Below are 19,086 nucleotides of genomic sequence, written 5' to 3'. Positions count from 1 at the left end.
AGTTATTTTAAGTCAATAGTGCAAACTTTATTATTTCTATAAAATGTACCCACTCATCTGCTTTGTGCTATTAATTTCATTTTTACCTGAAAAGAAGCTCCATTAGGTCTTTTCTTTTTTGCTGGTCCTGAGGCTTTGATTCAGGGCCTGAGCGTTGGATGCAAGCTTTGTGCTCAAGGCTAGAGGTACAGCAACTCCGGCTCTCACTCTCCAGCATCCTTGATGATGAATAGGAGACAAGAACCACACAGGGACTTTGCTCCCTTGGCTGCCTTTGAACCTCAGGCCTCAGCTCTCAGCCTCCTGAGTAGCTCGCATCCCAGGCAGAAACTACCTGGACACTGTGTTCTCTTTGTTCTCGGTTGCTGTCCTGTTCTGGAAGGAGTATAAATGACAGGTTGGTGATGGACTTATTTTGTGAGTCTCCGTGGAACAGTGCAGGGATATGGCTTAATGACAGGGCGACCATAGGTAAAGATTTGAAAAATAACGTGGGGACACTAACTGTGGAAATCATAATTAATCTCAAAACTGAAAGAAAGTAAAATGTGCAATTTGTTCAGTCAGATGGAGGCTAAAGTACTTTGCTTCTGGGGGTAGGAGCTACCCAAACCCTGATCTATAGAGGGGTTAGAGTTCCTGAAGTCCTTTCCTTCCTTACCTGTGAGTTCTTACCAGCAGATCATTACCTTTTAGATCTCTAGAGGATATAGTCTTACTTCCCCATTTATATTTATTTCGATAGGCCTTAATGGAGACGAAAACTTTTTAATAAGTGAGATACAGCATAGTTAGCAACGTAGAAAAAAAGACTTCATGTATGGTTTTATATACTTAGTTATAAGTAACAATTTATTAAACTTATAAACAGCTCTTTAAATAAAATTCTGCTTAGTTAAGACTTAGCTTTTTGAAGCCTGGTATAGAGCTCAGGCCCTGAGTTCAAATCCCAGGACTGGCCAAAAAAAAAAAAAGTTAGTTTGGAGCTGGGAAAATGGCAAAGAAAAAGCGCGCCAGATTTAGCCTTTTTAAGTTTCGGTAGAACTTGACAGTATCAATAGTACACAAGCAATTACCTTGATAAGTAATATTTTTCTTTCAAATACTTTCATTGCTGCAGAGAATAGATAGCTTGCTCTGACTCTGTGTGTTAATCTTTATCTTTGACAAACCTTTTAAATAAGCTTAAATTACTGTTAACCTAACCAGAGACCAAACATCCCATTTTTTTAAGAAATGTTTATATTTAACCAACTTTTTAAGGTGAAATGCTTGGATTTTTTTTTTGTTGTTGTTGTTGTTTTTTTGGCCAGTCCTGGGCCTTGGACTCCGGGCCTGAGCACTGTCCCTGGCTTCTTCCCGCTCAAGGCTAGCACTCTGCCACTTGAGCCACAGCGCCGCTTCTGGCCGTTTTCTGTATATGTGGTGCTGGGGAATCGAACCTAGGGCCTCGTGTATCCGAGGCAGGCACTCTTGCCACTAGGCTATATCCCCAGCCCAAAATGCTTGGTTTTTAGTGTTTATTTTAAGGTTAAATTAGACTGCTTCTGTGGTATCTTTAGAATTTAGAATGACACGTATACTGGCTAATTTGACTGATGATTTAAGGTTTGCTACAATGAGTATTTAAAATTTTTACTTTTTAGATATTTTGCAGCAAATCTTAGATTGAACTTTTAAAATCTTTGCACTATATTTAAAGCCAAGAGCTCATAATTAGATTTTATTTGAGCACTTAGGAGATTTTATTTAACCTCTTTTAAGAATCTCAAAGGTCTGAAATTCAGTATCCATGTAGAAGACATTCCTGGATAAGTCTTGATAACATAACCAACATTTTGAACACAACGTTGTTCTTAAACAAAATGAAGTCGCTGCGAACAAAACCAATCTTAACTTGTGCATGCCATCCTGATTAACCCCATGTGTTCAGAATCTGAACGTTACCAGTAACCAAGTCGCCTTGGTTGTTTACTGCTTTTTTTCCCCTTATTTGGGTTTAACGTGATTGAGATAATATGACCAACCCTTGACAGTTAGAGTAGCTTTTATGCACTAAAGACAACAAATCATTATTTGATGTGTATACACATAAGTACAATAAGTTTTAGATATTATAAGCATGCACAAAAATTGTGCTAAAAACAAATGGATAAATTCAAGTTGGCCCTAAGTTATTTCCTAGAATTCCTGTAGCAAGGGAAATATTTTTGCCCACAGTTTGATGACCTGGACTCTGGTGTCCCGGTCACACTCCTGATTCCCCCTTTTTGCTTCCTCGCGCTCGTCCTCCTGGTGGGAAGAGCCACGGATCCCAAACCCCAGCAGCACAAAGCAGCTACCCGGAGGCCCGCAAGAGGCAACGCACCATCCCAGCCGTGACTGTCTAGACCCTCAACCAGGACAAGACAGGGATCTCAGGGAGAACCAGTGGATGCCACGCCACCCAGGCAATGCTAGAGGGAGGACCGCAGTGAAGACCGCAAGAGAGGAAGCCAGCTCAGCCTCTGGAGGAAACACGCAGGTGCCGTTCTCCATGCAGGTGAGTGAAATGAATTGGCGGAAAATCCCCAGGTGCGCTCTCTAAAGCCTTCTCTGTCATCTCATCGACTTCAACCCCAGAAGAGCCATCCTGCCCAGGACAGTGGGGGTGGGTGTGTTGACTCACAAGAGGTGTTGAAGCAGAGATGGGATTGATCCACGTGTCACGGAGCCCTGAAAGACTGGCTGGAAGCACCTGGCTGTGGTTGGCCCTCCATCACACACATGAAATAAAGACGCGGGAAAAGCGCACACTGGGGACATCTTTCCGTTTAAACCTTCCCACTGGGGAGCTTGCAGAGCAGTTAGTGCATTTCCTGGGCAGGGCACAAGATCAGGCCTGAGGACCAGTGGACTAGAACTGAAGACCCAGAAATGAACCCACCGACCCGCGGCCACCTAATTTTTGGTAAGGGAGCCAAAAAAAAAAAAAAAAAAAAAAGAAAGAAAGGAAAAAGGATGGAAGAAAGATAGGTTCATCCACAAATGGTGCTGGCAAAATTGCGAATCCAGACAGACACCATTGACAGCCACTCCTGCCCTGACTTTTTTTGAATGATTTGCTAGAGAGGAATATTGTTCTAAATATATAAATAAACATCTGTAGGATAAATTTATTATGGTATACGAGAAGTTCTCTGATTAGTAACACTTAGAAACATGAAATATCTGTTTTCCTAGGAAAGAGTTCATTTTCATCAGTATTATGCATTAATTTTTATATCAGAATACCTACATTCACTAGAAAATTGATTTGTTTAAGACTTGTTGGCAAACATCTAGACTACTAGGAAAACCCTAAATATTGTGTTGTACAAATTTTTAAATGTTTCTAATATTTGCCTGATGTCATGTATTTAATGGGAAAATATTGAATTTGTCATTCTATGAGGTACCATATAACTAGAGGACTAAAATAAGAATGGGTCAGATATGAGGGCATTGATTGGTGTGAGAATATTTATGTCATATGCATAATATGTAGTGTGCAATCTCCAACAGCAAAAACTAGGTTCACATCATTCAGATGAAATGCAGTTGATAAGATAATAAATTTAAGCTGCAGCAGCATGTTAATATATTTTAAATTGTGAACCACTGAGGCAGAAATGATGGGAAACAATATAATTACTTTAGACATGCTCATGGACATGGGATGTTGACTCTATAAGACAAAATCTTCACAAAATTGATCTTCAAGGACACGTACAAATAGCCATGCAGAGCCTTCTCATAGGCTTGAGATTTACGAAAAGGTCCAGACCATAAAGCTATAGAAGTCAAAGTGGAATCATACTAACGAAATGTAGCTACTTGTCTCAAAAGCATCATGTGCAGTGAGACAGTGAGGTGGCTGGGAAGTAAAAGTAAATAGAAGTTAGCCTAATATTCTGAAGGAATTTGATTCACTGATACTTATAAAAGACTAGTCTACTGCTGTTGAATTCCTTCATCATAGTTCAGTTTCATGTGCATGTTTTTCTCATATTTAGACATATAGCTAATTAGTTGTCAGTTTGTAGCTCAACAGCTGATCTTGACTATGATCTTGCTACCAGCAGAGAGTGTGCAGAACCAGGCTGTCCTCAACTGATATAACAAAATAATTACATGATAATGGGAAGGTATATAATTTCCAAAGCCATGAAACTATAAATCTCTGGTCAGGTTTGGGGAGTGTGAGGAAGGCAGAACCGGCAGGTCCCACCCTGGACGCCTTGTGAGGATGTAATGGGCTAAGAGCTGCTTGTGGTCTTTTAATCTCCACGTCACCATCTTCCTCCCTAGATGTTGCTGTTCTGAGTGAATCCTCACGCTGAAAGCTGGATATCTCAAAGAATGTATGCATGGTGACAGCAAATGGGAGCCAGATGATTTCTTTTCATTGCTAAATGACTTTCCTAAATACCAGAGTTCAGGTATTCTTAATTGTATTTTGTGTTGTATGTTCAGTATGATTATTTTTTCCTTCTTTATTGTCAACGTGAATTACAGAGTAGTTACAGTTTCATACATAAGGCAGTGAGTACATTTGTTGTTCAACTTGCTACCTCCTCCCTCATTTTTCCCCCGCCTTCCCCTCCCCCTTCCCCTCACCCCTCATGAGTTGTACAGTTAGTTTACACCGAATGGTTTTGTAAGTATTCCTTTTGGAGTCGTTTGTCTTTTTATCCTTTGTCTCTCAATTTTGATATTTCTTTTCCCTTCCCTAGTTCTAATACCAGTATATACAGTATGCACGGTACTCAGATGAGATAGAGCAATAGTGGGGGTACAACTAAAGGAAGGGAATACGAGAGGAAAAAAAAAGGTTACGGTTTCACATGGCATGTTGAAAATAATTACAACAACGATATAACACTTGTTTCCATAATGTGGAGTTCATTTGTCACTTAGCATCATCTTATGTGTTCATATGGTCATAACTACTGAGCTACTGTGATCTCTCTTATGACTAACCTGAACATGTGCTAATTATTCCCTGTGAGGGAGACCGCAGAGTCCATGTTTCTTTGGTTCTGGCTCACTTCATTTAGTCTAATTTTTTCCAAGTCCTTCCATTTCCTTACGAATGGGCAATGTCATTCTTTCTGATAGAGGCATAAAATCCCATTGTGTATATGTACCACATTTTCCTGATCCACTCTTCTACTGAGGGGCATCTGGGTTGGTTCCATATTGTAGCAATGACAAATTGTGCTGCGACGAACATTGTTCTGCTGGTGGCTTTGGTGTGGTCTTGCTTGTGGTCTTCTGGGTAGATGCCCAACAGTGGGGTTGCTGGGTCATAGGGGAGCTCTAGGTTTAGCCTTCTGAGGAATCTCCATACAGCTTTCCAGAGTGGTTGAACCAGCTTACATTCCCACCACCAACACTGTAGTAGGGTTCCCTTTTGGCCACATCCCCTGCAGCATTGGGTATTATTAGTTTTGCTGATAATGGACATTCTTACTGGTGTTAGGTAGAATCTCCGTATTGTTTTGAGTAGCATTTCTTTTAAAGCCAGTGATGTAGAGCACTTCTTCATGTGTCTCTTGGCCATTCTCATTTCCTCCTCAGAGAAGTCTCTCTTTAGGTCTTTGGCCCATTTGTTGAGGGGGCTTTTGGTTCTTTGAGGATTTGTTTTGGAGGAATTTATTTTTTTGACTTCTACATATAGTTTGGATATGAGGCCTTTTACTATTGTATCCCTGGTAAAGATCTTCTCCCAATGTGTGGACGTTCTATTTATCTTGGCAGCTATGTCCTTTGCCCTGAAGAAGCTCTGCAGTTTCATGCAGTCCCATTTGTCCTACTTTTCTTTGATATGTTGCAATTCTGGGCCTTTAGTAAGGAAGTTTCATCCTGTGCCAAGGAGCCCAAGTGTTTCTCCTATTCCTCCTTGCAATGTTATTAGGGTATCTGATTTTACTTCAAGGTCTTTGATCCATTTAGAATTCATTTTGGTGCAGGGTGTTATGTAAGGATCTAGTTTTAGTTTATTACAGGTGTTGAGCTGGCTTTTCTATTACCATTTGTTGAAGAGGCTATCTTTCTTCCATCCTGTTTTTAGCTACTTTATCAGAGATTATGTAGCCGTGGTCTGCTTGTTCATTTCTGGGTCTTCAGTTTTATTGCATTGGTCCTCAGGCCTGTTCTTGTGCCAATACCAGACAGTTTTTATTTCTATAGCTTTGTAATACAACTTGAAGTTTGGTGTTGTAATTCCTTCAGCACTGTTCTTTTGACTTAGGATAGCTTTTGGTATTTGGTGTCGTTTATTGTTCCATAGAAATTTCTGGATTGCTTCCTCTATTTCATTAAAGAATAGTGTTGGGATATTGATGGGTACTGCATTGAATGTGTAGATAGCCTTTGACAATATTGCCATTTTCACAAGGTTAATCCTCCCAACCCAGAAGCATGTGAGGTTTTTCCATTTCCTTAGTTTTGCTTTAATTTCCTTTTTCAGGTTTTTAAAGTTTTCATCATAGAGGTCTCTGACTTCTTTGGCTAAAGTATTTGCTAAGTATTTTATGGTTTTTGAGGCTATTGCCAAAGGAGTTGCTTTCCTGATTTCAGCCTTGCTCTTCAGGTCGTTGACATGGAGAAAAGCCATTGATTTTTGAGAATTTATTTTGTATCCTGCTACATGGCCAAAGTGTTGGGTCACCTCAAGTAATCTGGAAGTAGAGTCTATTGGGTTCTTAAGATACAGGGTCTTGTCATCTGCAAAGAGAGCGAGTTTGACTTCATCTTTTTCTATTTGGATCCCCTTTATGTCTTCCTCTTGCCTTATTGCTCTGGCTAGGCATTCCAGTACTATGTTGAAAAGGAGAGGAGAGAGCAGACAACCTTTTTGTGCTCCTCATTTTAAAGGAAATGGCTTTCACTTTCACCATTAAGTATAATGCTTGCTGTGGGTTTGTCATAGACAGACTTCATTTTTTTTTCAAATTTTTATTATCAAGTTGATGTACAGAGAAGTTACAGTTTCATACGTTTGGCATTGGATACATTTCTTGTACTGTTTGTTACCTTGTCCCTCATACCCCCCTTCTCCTCCTCCTTTTCCTCCCCCCCACCAGGTGTTCAGTTCACTTATACCAAACAGTTTTGCAAGTATTGCTTTTGTAGTTGTTTGTCTTTTTTTACACTGTGATGGACAGACTTTATTATAGTCAGAAATGTTCCCTGGAATCCTAGCTTCTCCAAAGCTTTCATCATAAATGGGTGCTGGATTTTATCAAACACTTTTTCCACATCCAGAGACATAATCATGTGATTCTTGATTTTGCTCCTCAGTATGGTGATTTAACATATGTTTTGCATGGTAAAATGGCTAGTAGTGACAACCAAATTAATACACCAATCTTCTGACACAGTCATACTTGAAAAACAGGCATTTCTAAACATTTTCTGAATAATTGTCTTAGTAATGACCTATCATAAGCAAGGGAAACCTATTAACCCAGAAATCATTGAAAGCCACTTCTGTCCTCCTTACTTTTGGGGGGGTGACTTTCTAGAGTGGTATCTTCCTGTAAATATATGTGTACTTCTATAGGATGAAATTGTTTGAAACAGAAATTTTCTTACAAATACTGATGGTAAAAATAAAATTTTAAAGAAATTAAATTTTATTTTATAGGTATTTGTTAAATAGTCCTACTTTGTTAATATAAAGGAATGATTTGGCATTTGCTTTTTGGATTTTCACAGGTCCACTAAGAGACTGGAAGAGGACAAGAGGAATCCTCATTTCCAGAGCCAGTAGAGCAGAGTCTGTCCAACATTTTTGCCCTAGTGTTGGAAATCATACTTCCTGTGAACTCAAAAAGTTTTCTTCCAAGAGAAGAGGTGGTAACCTAGGCTCATACACACAATCTTCCACTAGAGCCAGGAGGACTGTGCACTGCAGGTTAGTTATGTTCACTTTGAGACTCATGTCTGCTAGATTTCTTGATATTGACTTGCGCAACTATTGAGAACTAAAATAGATTTTGCATGTCAAGTAAAGATCAAAATAATCTGTGCTTAGCTAACAGCAACAAGGCTTTGTCAAATACCAGATAGCTGCTGTTGTGTGGTTTTATGTCTCCTTGTTTGAATCAGTTCTGAGAAGCGTGAGAGAGAAGGGTCTTGTTTCAGTCTCCCTGAAGGAGATAACCTTTTCTGTCAGCACCATTTATGAAGAAGCTGTTTTTTCTCAAGGCTTTGTTTTTATCTCCACTGTCAAAAACGATACAGCTGAAGCTGTGTGCCTTATTAATTTTTTATAGAGTGTCATTGGTCTTTGGGTCTCGTTTGTAGGATTTTTATTTGCAAGTAGCACACTTGTTTGGTTATTATATCTTTGGAGCCTAGTATTATGATACATCCACAATTGCATTTGTTGTTCAGAGACTTTAATTCTCTTCCATGAATTTTTGGAATGGCTTTTTATTTCTATATAGAATGGCATTGGGGTTTTGATGAGTATTTGTAAAAATAAGTAAGTTGCAATGCTTGGCAATATTGTCATTTTCATGATTGAATGATGCCATTCCACGGTCTTGGAAGATCTCTCCATCCCTTGATGTCTTCTTCTATTTCTTAAGTCATTATTTAATAGACTTCACTATTGATGTCTTTTAATCCCTTTGTTAAGCTTATTTATGGGTGTCTAATTGTTTTGGAAGTTATTGCTATTCTCAATTTCTTTTTCAACCTATTCATTATTGGACTATAGAAAGATTAGTGAGTTTTGAATATTGAATTCTCTATCCAGCTGTATTTCCAAAGATGTTGATCAAACTAACAAGTATTTTGGTATTGTCATTAGGATCTGCTAAGTAGAGAATGGAAAGTTTCTTTTGAGCAAAAGATTCATTAACTTGAAAGAAGTGATTAAATAATTAGGAAAAAGGTAGATACAGGGCACATTTCATTCAAGTCCAATATATACATGGACGAAATTCCATGGTGAGAGCCTTCTGATAAGTAGAGTACACTTTTAAGTAGTGACTGACTGAACTATAAAATCTTGTCCCATGTGTGGAGATGGTAAGAGGAAAGAGAGTGAATGGAGAATATAAACAATGGTAAGGTTGATCAAAATATGTTATATATATGTATAAAAACCTAAAAAGGTAATGCATTAAATTTAGTTTAGGAATCAATTGTGAAGGATGCAGGAAAAATGAATAAGGTACATTATAGGCATATATGAAGTGAAACATAAGTGAAACAGCCTTTACAAGTAATTGATGTTAAATCTGTGGGGGGAAACAAAGCAGTTTTGGTGAAAACCATTGAATTGCATTGAAAATGCATTGAATATATAATATAGGTTGTATTGTGTATACATTAGTGAATACTCGCAGCATAATTAGAAGTATTCATTTTAATGTTAAGCAGATTAAGTAGCATTATATATGGATACTTTTTACATAAAGTGAATGTAGATTAATTTTACATGGGTGACATTTTCACAACTTTCTTCAAACTGTCTTAGTCTCTACATCCTCATGTAAGCTCAGATTTCATAAGGTGTAAGTCATTTCCAGGATGATATCTCTTTTTGAATTCAAATAATAGATGTCATATGTGGCTTATTTCAAGATATGTATGAAGGAAGAATTATAACTCGTGGACTACAAGGAGGTATGTTGCCAAACTTTATAAATTAATTTAGGTCTGTTGATATTCTGAGACAAAGCAATTAGCACCCCTTCTTTTTATTTGGCCAACAGACCTACAACATATAATTAAAATTCAAATGGAAGGGATAAAAACCAACACCCCTCATGTAGAATAACTTCCCATGTGTCTTTCGTCACTGTAGTAACTATCAAGGTTCATGTGCATTTTCTTTTGTGACTCACCACTTTCTTCACTTGTCATCTCTTGAAACTATCAGACTATTAGCAAAGAAAGGCATCCTCCACTTCTTAGTTAAATGTCTCCAAATATAAGTGTTTACCTTTTTTGTGTGTTTTATATTCATTTATTTCTATTTTTTTATTCTTATGGCCAGTCCTGGGCCTTGGACTCAGGGCCTGAGCACTGTCCCTGGCTTCTTTTTGCTCAAGGCTAGCACTCTGCCACTTGAGCCACAGCGCCACTTCTGGCCATTTTCTGTATATGTGGTGCTGGGGAATTGAACCCAGGGCTTCATGTATTTGAGGCAAGTACTCTTGCCACTAGGCCATATCCAGAGCCCCGTGTTTATCTTTTGCACTCATGAAATTTCCAACTTCCTTGGTATGAAAGGCAAATATTCAAATTAAGTTTATGCACATCAACTTATTCAGCCTTGGTGCTTTCTACTTACCCTTCATTGCTGTAACTCTAGTCAGTGTGAACTACTTACAATGTCTAGCAATTTGTATGGATTACATCCCTCCTTATCAAAGTTCAGTTATTAATGTAATAACTACAACAAAATGCATTCACATTGACACAAAACTGAGAAATACATCCCATCCTTGTGCTCAAGTACCTTTATACTTGTTATGGTAAGTATAGTTCTGCCTGGAAATCACCCATTGATCTCATTTTCCAGAAGCAAGGAAGAGATTGATGAAGAATGGAGTATATCGTGATCTTGAATTTCAGTGCTTGTGTAAGTGGTTGAATAAATAGTTGCTGAGTTAATGAATAAATCCAAATATATAGAAACTTCACAGTTAGCCACATAATAATTAGTCACCAATATGGTTTAATTACATTTGAATATCATTTTGTATTGTAGTTCTCTCTCTCCTTCTGCCATACACATAACTGACCATACCCAATGCCCATAATTGTATTCTTATTAACATTTATATAATCCTCCATAAGTTTACTAACACATGCTTACTTAACTAAAAGTCTTTGAGATAAAGACTATAATGCTTTCATGTTTTGTTTTGTGTTCACCTAATATAGATTTGAGTCTGGGTCTGCTAGAACTTCTGCTCTATGATGTACTATTGAAGTCGAGATTCACATGTGGCAACTGATGATTACATGGCATTTTTAAGGAGAATGTATAAATTAGGTTCATAAAAGAAAATTTATCTTATAACAGAAATCTTAAAAGATAATGTTATTTCTGAATGTTATTGGAATTATTCTTAGTAGATGAAAGATATAAAATGTTGTAAAAATAATATTTCTAATAATATGTTGCAATGAAAAGTTTTATACTATTTTGAACTGCTTCAAAACAAATCTTCAGGTAGATGTTCTATGCAAAAATGATTACTTGTTCTGTCAAAATGCCCATTGTTTAAGTCGAACCTGAACCACAAAGTTGACATTAATGCTTTAGTGGAATTAAATATCAATTCTGTGATAACAAAGATGTATTTTCCTTTTTGTTTCATTTGATATATATTAAAAATTAGTTATGTATTCACTTAGTGAAGAATTCATCTACTTAGAGCTAGGATGGCACTCTGCTCTGTGCATTTTCCTGCTTCAGTCTGCTGAGTAGCAGGGATTCAAGGTGTGAACTACAACACCAGGCTAAACTTCAAGTTTTGAACTAATATTTGGGGGTTTTAAAAATTATCTTCAAGTTTAGGAGATGCAGATACTATCTTGATCATCATAGAAGACATGTTAAGTTGAATCACCTCTTCAAAATTCTGTCCCCACTTACCCAGGAGGAACTGTCTAATAAGATTTCTGTGTTCCACTTTCATGTGTATACATTGAATATGAATGTATTTGCTCATTATTTCTTTTCACTTTTTTGGGTCAGTCCTCATTTTAGCTTCCAACTCTTGCACCCTTCCTGTCAAAACATGTTTCAGGTATTGATACTCATGTTGCCTAACTGGTAATTATTCAAAAGGATTAGACCATGGAATCTCATTCTTGTGAAGACTTTAGTAAGATTCAACATACAATATATTTTTTAAGTACATCCCTTTCTCTACAAATATCATTCTGCCTGACAGATGAGTAAAATGTGTGTGTGTGTGTGTGTGTGTGTGTGTGTGTGTGTGTGTGTATGTGACATTTTGTTGATCCATTCATCCATGAAGCACATCTGGGTTTATTTCCATAGCTTATTTCTGTTGAATAGTGCATCAGTGAACATGGTTGTGTAAGTAGCCTTGCTGTATCCTGATTTGTAGTCTTTGGGGTAGTATTCCTGGATCATGGAGACATCCTATGTTTAGGTTTTTGAGGAATCTCCAAATGTTCCACAATAGTTGAACAAGTGTATATACCAGCAGTAGGTTATGGTTAGTTATCTCTCACACCTGTGCCAGGACATGTTGGTAATATCTTCGGTGATGGCCACTCTAACTGGAATGAGATGGATTCTCAATGTTGGTTGAATTTGGATTCTTTTATGGCCAGGGATATTGGGCATTTCTTCATGTGTCGATTGGCCATTTTTATTTCTTCCTTTGAGATGTCTCTTTACCTCATAGGCCCATGTATTCATTGAGTATTGATTCTGACAAGGTTTTGTTTCTTGAGTTCTCTGTATTATTCTGGATATTAAGCCATTGTCCAGCATTGACCTGGCAAATGTTGTCCATTCTGTAGGCTGTCTCATGAGGTTACTAGCGGCCTCCTTTTCTGTGCAGGGGAATTTTAGGGGATGGAGGAAGAGGGCAGAGGGACAGCCAGGCACTAACTGAGCTCTCTCCAAGCAAAAGTCCACAACTAGAGAACCACATCCAGGGAGCCAAACCAGTGCAGAGATGCAGGGCAGAGAGGAAGCCTGCTTAAGAAGACGGATTTGAGCCCAGGGCGCTCCAGAGGCGGTGACAGCAGTAATGCAGCCAGAGCAGGAGGCAAAACCAAGATATGAGCAATGGGAGAGAGGGATGGAGGGAAGGGGAGAGGGAGGGAGGGAGGGAAGGAGAGAGGGGAGAGAGTACTCACTTTCCATTCACCTCCAGTGCATGTGGAAACCTGGCTGCAAGCAAACAGACAGACACAAGTCGCAGATGGACCAAAAACCCAAGGGAAATCGTGAGTTCACTGGGTTAGACCCCCTCAGTCTCCCTCCCAGAGCAGCCTTTGGAAGGCAGCCCTTCCCCACCTCTGGAGATGGAGATGGCGCCCACCAACCCTGCCAGAGCAGCCAGCAGGAAACCTGAGGCTGAGTCAGCAGCGCCCATTTTCAACCCAGTAAAGAAATCTGAGGAGGAAAAGCTGTGCCCAAGGCAGGATGGGCTCCCCCAGGGCAGGATGGGCTCCCCCTGGGCAGGATGGGCTCCCCCTGGGCAGGATGAACTCCCCCAGGTCAGTACGGGCTCCACCAGGGCAGGATGGCCTCCCCCAGGACAGGACGGGCTCCCCCAGGGCAGGAGTGCTCCCCCAGGGCAGGAGGGTCTCCCCCAGGGCAGGATGGGCTCCCCCAGAGCAGGATGGGCTCCCCCAGGGCAGGATGGGCTCCCCCAATGCAGGAGTTCTCCCTTCCTGAGGTAAGGGCAGATAGAAGCAGCCCTGCCCCTCTGCAGAAGCTACTGGTTCCAGACAGGCCTCAGCCCCCCTGCCCTCCACACACACCCCACATCCCAGCTCCACTAGGCCACAGGAAGGCTGACACCCCAAGACAGCCCTACAGGCTCCAGCAAGAGGCTGCTTAGTGCACACAGGGGAACCTGTCCAAGCTCTCCCAAATCAATGGAAAGAGTCTCTTTTCTAATGATAGGTTTTTAATGTCTGCTTGTTTCATTACTTTTATTTTCTCATTTTCCTTACTTTTATTAACTTCACTTTTTTCTACTTCATCACTAGATACACAGCCAACCGTGTTTGCTCAGCCTCCTCCTTCACTGTGTACCTTCCTTCCTAACTCCGACTCGGTTGCTCTGGTGAAGCCCAGCCTGGCCACATCGAGCTTCTGCTGCTCACAGAGTCTCAGGAACTTTTCAGCTCAGGCTGGCCTGGAACCGCGGTCCTCCCGAATTCACGCCCACTGTGAGGATGATGAACCACTGGAGCAGCCCAGACGGTGGGTGATAAGGAGTCTGCTGTGTCCGCCTGGGTTGGCATCAACTTTAATCAGGCAGATCTCAGACGCCTATGGAGCTACCAGAATTTCTTCCTCAGTGAACAGGAAAGCTTACGTTATTAGAAAATTATATGGAATAAAGTCAGTTTAAAATACTGTAAAATCCAGACCATCCTTCCCCAAAATATGCTCTATTGAGTTATCAAATTCCTGTCTACAAATTTTGTAACACATTCATATTTTATAAACCTGGAATTAGAGTAAGCAACCTTTGATTTCCACCCAAAAATACTTCAAAGACCAGATTGAAGGCATTTGTTTATGAGATGAAAAATAATTCTATAGTTGGGTTTTTTTTTTTTGCATAAAGTTTGTGATCTATTTCCTTAACAAGATACACTTATACTTTGGTTAGAGTGATGGCAATATTTAAAATACAACATGAAAATGCATGCTGTAATTTTTTGATAGCAATAAAAATTTTAATTCTGGTTGTAATTCTGGTTGTTTAAATTTTTTCTTCTAAAATTTTTTGGGCTGCTTGGGTTGCTTGATCCTGGAGGATCACAGTTCAAAGTTGGTCCAGGAAGGAAAGTCTCCAATTAACTACCAGAAAACTAGAAGTGGCGCCATGGGTCAAGGTGCTAGAGCCCTGGCAAAAGAGCTCAAGGACAGCTTCCAGGCCTGGAATGTAAGCCCTGACCCAGGAGAGGAAAGGAGGGAGGGAGGGAGGGAGGGAGAGAGAAAGAGAGAGAGAGAAAGAGAGAGAGAGAGAGGGAGAGCTGTATACATGATCACTCCAAAAGTGATACAAATTAAAATCAAAGTAACATTGTTGGTTTAATTTCATCAATACAGCATTGAAAACATGTAGAAAAATATAATTTGAATTATATACTTAGGCAAGAAAATAGATGATCCCTATGACCAAACGTTTTATCTTGTTTCAAGGACACCAAGTTTACATTAGTGACATAAAAAAATATATACTGTACACACTTGCCAAATTAAATCCACTTATCATGAATATGAATGAGATAAATTGAGCTTTGAGCCAAGGACTCCTGTCTACCAGGCTGGCCCGGAAGCTGTTGCACGGCGTGGACTGCCTTGGAACTTGAAGGGTCCCCAGGGACATGTGCCAAGTGCTGACAGGTGTGAGCCATCGCTCTCCACCCAACTTATGATGACGTGATCAGAGAAGAAAAGTACAATCCATTAATTTGACACACTTCATTTTCATAGTGATTCACAATGTTTAATAGCAAACAAAACCAATAGATATCAAGCTGTGACTTGGACTACTACTGTGGGTTCTCTACAAAACCCAGCTCAGAATGGGTTCCTTTGCGTTGCCAGTCATGAGCCTTGAACTCAGGGCCACAGGAGGGTTTCCCCAGCAATGGTGCACCCAGGCATGAGCAAGCAGCGGGGTGGGTGGGGAGGATGACACTTGTCAACTGCCCTGGCACTCACGTGTCTTTGGTGGGGGGGGGGGGGTGAGTGGAAACCCAGGAGAACCGCACACCCCAGAGACAGAGAGGAGAGGGCCCAGCCCCAGCAGAGGGGAGGGGGAGGGAGGCGCCTTCCTCTCTGCATGGGTTGGGTCACCATAGCCTGTCCCATATCAGTGATAGAGACTCTGATGGACGTTCTGTTTCCTGGGCTGCACTGGAAACACACTCTCCTCAGCTACAGACAGAATCAGCTGGAAGGAGGAGCACACACCACGGCTCTTAGTTGAGAATGAATTCCAAGCCAACTTTACCCCGACTCAGGCTTTGAAACAGGATCTCAGTGTCAGACTCCCTAGTGACAGGACTGCAGGCAGGAGCTATCAGAGCCTGCTTAGATGGGTCATTTGAAGCTAAGCAAACGGTGATAAGATAACACTATTTACTTATTACATCATGAGTTCTGTATCTGTCTAAATAGGACACTCCTTCATGATCCCACTAAGTAATGCTTCGTTAAAAATATTAAGAATTCGAGGCTGAGGATATGGCCTAGTGGCAAGAGTGCCTGCCTCATATACATGAGGCCCTGGGTTTGAATCCCCAGCACCACATATACAGAAAATGGCCAGAAGGGGCACTGTGGCTCAAGTGGCAGAGTGCTAGCCTTGAGCAAGAAGAAGCCAGGGACAGTGCTCAGGCCCTGAGTCCAGTCCCCTACTGGCCAGAGGACATGCATGAGAGGGAAAGGGGACCACACCAGGGGCAAATAGACCCCGGACCCACACGGAAGGAGGTATAGAGCTAGCCGGCATGTATGTTCCTATAAGACAAGGATAAGCAAACTCTGTTGTTGAAGTTACATTTAAAGTTCTAGGGGAATTTCCTTTGGCGGAGGCCACGTGGCTACTGTTTATGTTTCTGGTACCCTGGGTACTGTATATATGCCTACCTGATCTAGGGAAGGGAAAGAAAAACAGGGTATGGCATATCACAAGAAATGTACATACTGCCATATTATGTAAACTACTGTACCCCTTTGGCACAACACCGTGTCAAAAACTTTTTTAATTAATAAAAAAAGAAATGTGCAAACTGCACTATTATGTAACTGTTCCCCTTTTGCATGACAAAATTTAATTAATAAATAAAATTTTAAAAAAGAAAAAAAAGTAATAATAATAAAGGAAGAAGGGAGGAAGGAGAGGGACATGACCCAACTGATAGAGTGCTTGCCTAGTGAAGCAGAGACTTAAATCCAAACCTCAGTACTGAAAAAACTGGTAATAAATGAAACAGTTCTTTGTTGTCTGATTGTTCTTTGAAACTGAAGAATCCCTGAGCTAGTGTCGGTGGTTCCTGTGTGGGTTGTGAACAGTGGCTCCAACTCAGCTTCTCTCTTCTTTTTGTAGACATCACAATGTCACCTATACATGAACTTCCACTTGACGTGGGGATTCAGTAGGCGTTCTTCATATCTCAGTTAAAACTTTGCTATGGCCAAGCTCTGGGGACTAACATCTGTCAATGTAGCTACCTACTGAGAAGGCTGAGAGCGGAGAGTTGTGGTTCAGGGCCAGCTGGGGCAGGGAAAAGTTCATGGGATTCGTATGCCCAAGTAACCACCAAAAATGGAGGGTGAACTCCAGCTTAAGTGGTACAGCACCAGCCTTGTGCAAAGTAACTCAGGGACACCCCCCATGCCCGGAGATCTTGCCTTGAAAATACTTATTTTAATAAATACGTTAATGCATTTGTCAACTCGTGCTTCTGAATTTTGTCTACTAAGTAAAATTCTTGTTCATTTATGTAACAGCTCTTTGGCCCTCATACACAAGCAGAAGTTGTGAAGCATGATCTTATTATTGATGAAAATATAAAGAATTCACCTTACAACAAAGATCATATACAAATAGCTAACAGACTTGATCCACATTGGCTATACTCAAATGTTCTTTATGGCAGCAATACTCTTTCAGAGAAATTATGAAATATTTGTTCTTTACATCCCTCTCCAGTAGAATGTTCTGTGCTAAGAAGGATGTTGTGTGCTTCAAAATAGGACCTATGATCCACACATAGTGATTGAGAATCTACTTTTATATTTCACAGAAGATTAAAAGTTAGTTAACATGGGTAGTTCCTGGCTGTCATGTAGAAAAGCACATTCAAGAGTTGTGAATGGCCAATCAGTTGATACATAATTACTAGGAAGTTGTGTTTCAACTATGCAGAAACAACTTATCTATTTTCACTGTGATAGCAAATAGCTAGAATTTTTATTAGGGTTTAGAAATAATTATAACTATTATGAATTTTTGACAGAAATCACAGAGCCACTGGGCACTAATATCCAATGTATTGATGCTGCATAGTGGATTGATATGGAGAGTTTCTGCTCTGTCCGTGGCTGACATTTCAAATGCTCAAAAATGATCATTGATTTTGAAATCCAAACCTATAGTTATTCTGAGAAACGCCATGTTCTTTTTTCAAAATTCGATCATTCCTCTATAAATCACCCCTCTATAATATTAAGGAACGCACAACATTAAAGCTTCAAAAATGCTTGAAGTGTTGTTTGTGGCAGCAATTTCCAGAATTCCTTTCTACTCAGAAGCCAGAAATGGAAAGGTTCTTGACTCAAACCCAGAGAAGGAAATTTAGTGAAACACTATCTCAATCAACAAGCTTGATATCACTGTAATACAAACACATGCCTCCCCACGCCAGTGTAAGAAAGAGATTCACATTGTAAGGACAGCTCTCAGAAAAACGTCAGAGTTCTACTTACAAATAATGCAAACAAAAAAGCAGTGAATGCCTGAAGTAAGAGAAAACCAAACGAGCATGTAAAGGCCAGATTCCCATCCCATGACTGCAAAAAAAAATGTGTATATATATATATATATATATATATATATATATATATATATAATGGAAATTTGAGTTAAATAAAAACTGCAATTCCTTGACTTCTTTCAGAACACCTCTTCACTGTGTCTAATGAACTGCAACTCCTAAGATCACAGCTGTTTTTTTTTTAATCCCATGGTAAGAAAGATGCTCTATCTTGATGGTCCAGCTTACTTCTACTTGCTAATACCCCTGTAGAAACCTTCTGGAGTGCTGTGAAATAAATGATATTTGTGCTCAGGCTGCTTTGCAGACCTATGCTTCTTTAAGTGTCATCTGATTTGCAAATCTTTTCTGTATGATCCTAGAAAAGAGAAAATTCACCCCCATACATTTCTTATAACTTTCCTCTAGAGGAATTTAAATAGAAATTATAATAATGTTACTTTTTTCACGTAAAGGACAAAAATCACTGATGGGATCAGAAGCAAGACTTAACAGATATTAAAGCTACATAGAATACAAAGCATATAACATTTTAACAGTACTATAATAGATATTATCTATAAACTCAAGAACATATTAGTTTCAATATTTTGGATGATCTTAGGATTTCAAGTCAGGGGTTTGTGTTTCTCTTTTTATTTTGGTTGTAGAATTGACACACAGTGGGCTACAGTTACATGAAGGAAATGAACAAGGAATGTAACTCTTTTGGAACCAGGTCTCCCCTTCCCTCAATTTCTTCGGGTTTTTCCCTCCCATTCCCACCACACAGTGTCTAGTGAGTGTCTCTGTTGTATT

At 39.8% G+C, this 19,086-nt stretch overlaps 1 long non-coding RNA gene across 1 annotated transcript; it reads left to right on the top strand.

Moving 5' to 3' along the window:
* The first annotated feature begins 1,521 nt into the window (after window positions 1-1,521).
* On the top strand, window positions 1,522-11,646 carry LOC125344895. Its single transcript, XR_007209668.1, has 6 exons — window positions 1,522-2,542; window positions 4,330-4,460; window positions 7,744-7,942; window positions 9,601-9,666; window positions 10,568-10,627; window positions 10,933-11,646. It is a non-coding gene; the product is annotated as an uncharacterized LOC125344895 (long non-coding RNA).
* The last annotated feature ends 7,440 nt before the right edge of the window (window positions 11,647-19,086 follow it).

Source organism: Perognathus longimembris, unplaced genomic scaffold, assembly GCF_023159225.1.
Source record: "Perognathus longimembris pacificus isolate PPM17 unplaced genomic scaffold, ASM2315922v1 HiC_scaffold_4582, whole genome shotgun sequence".
NCBI lineage: Eukaryota > Metazoa > Chordata > Mammalia > Rodentia > Heteromyidae > Perognathus > Perognathus longimembris.
Note: the sequence above shows the minus strand (reverse complement) of the source record. Positions and strands in the feature narration are given on the sequence as shown.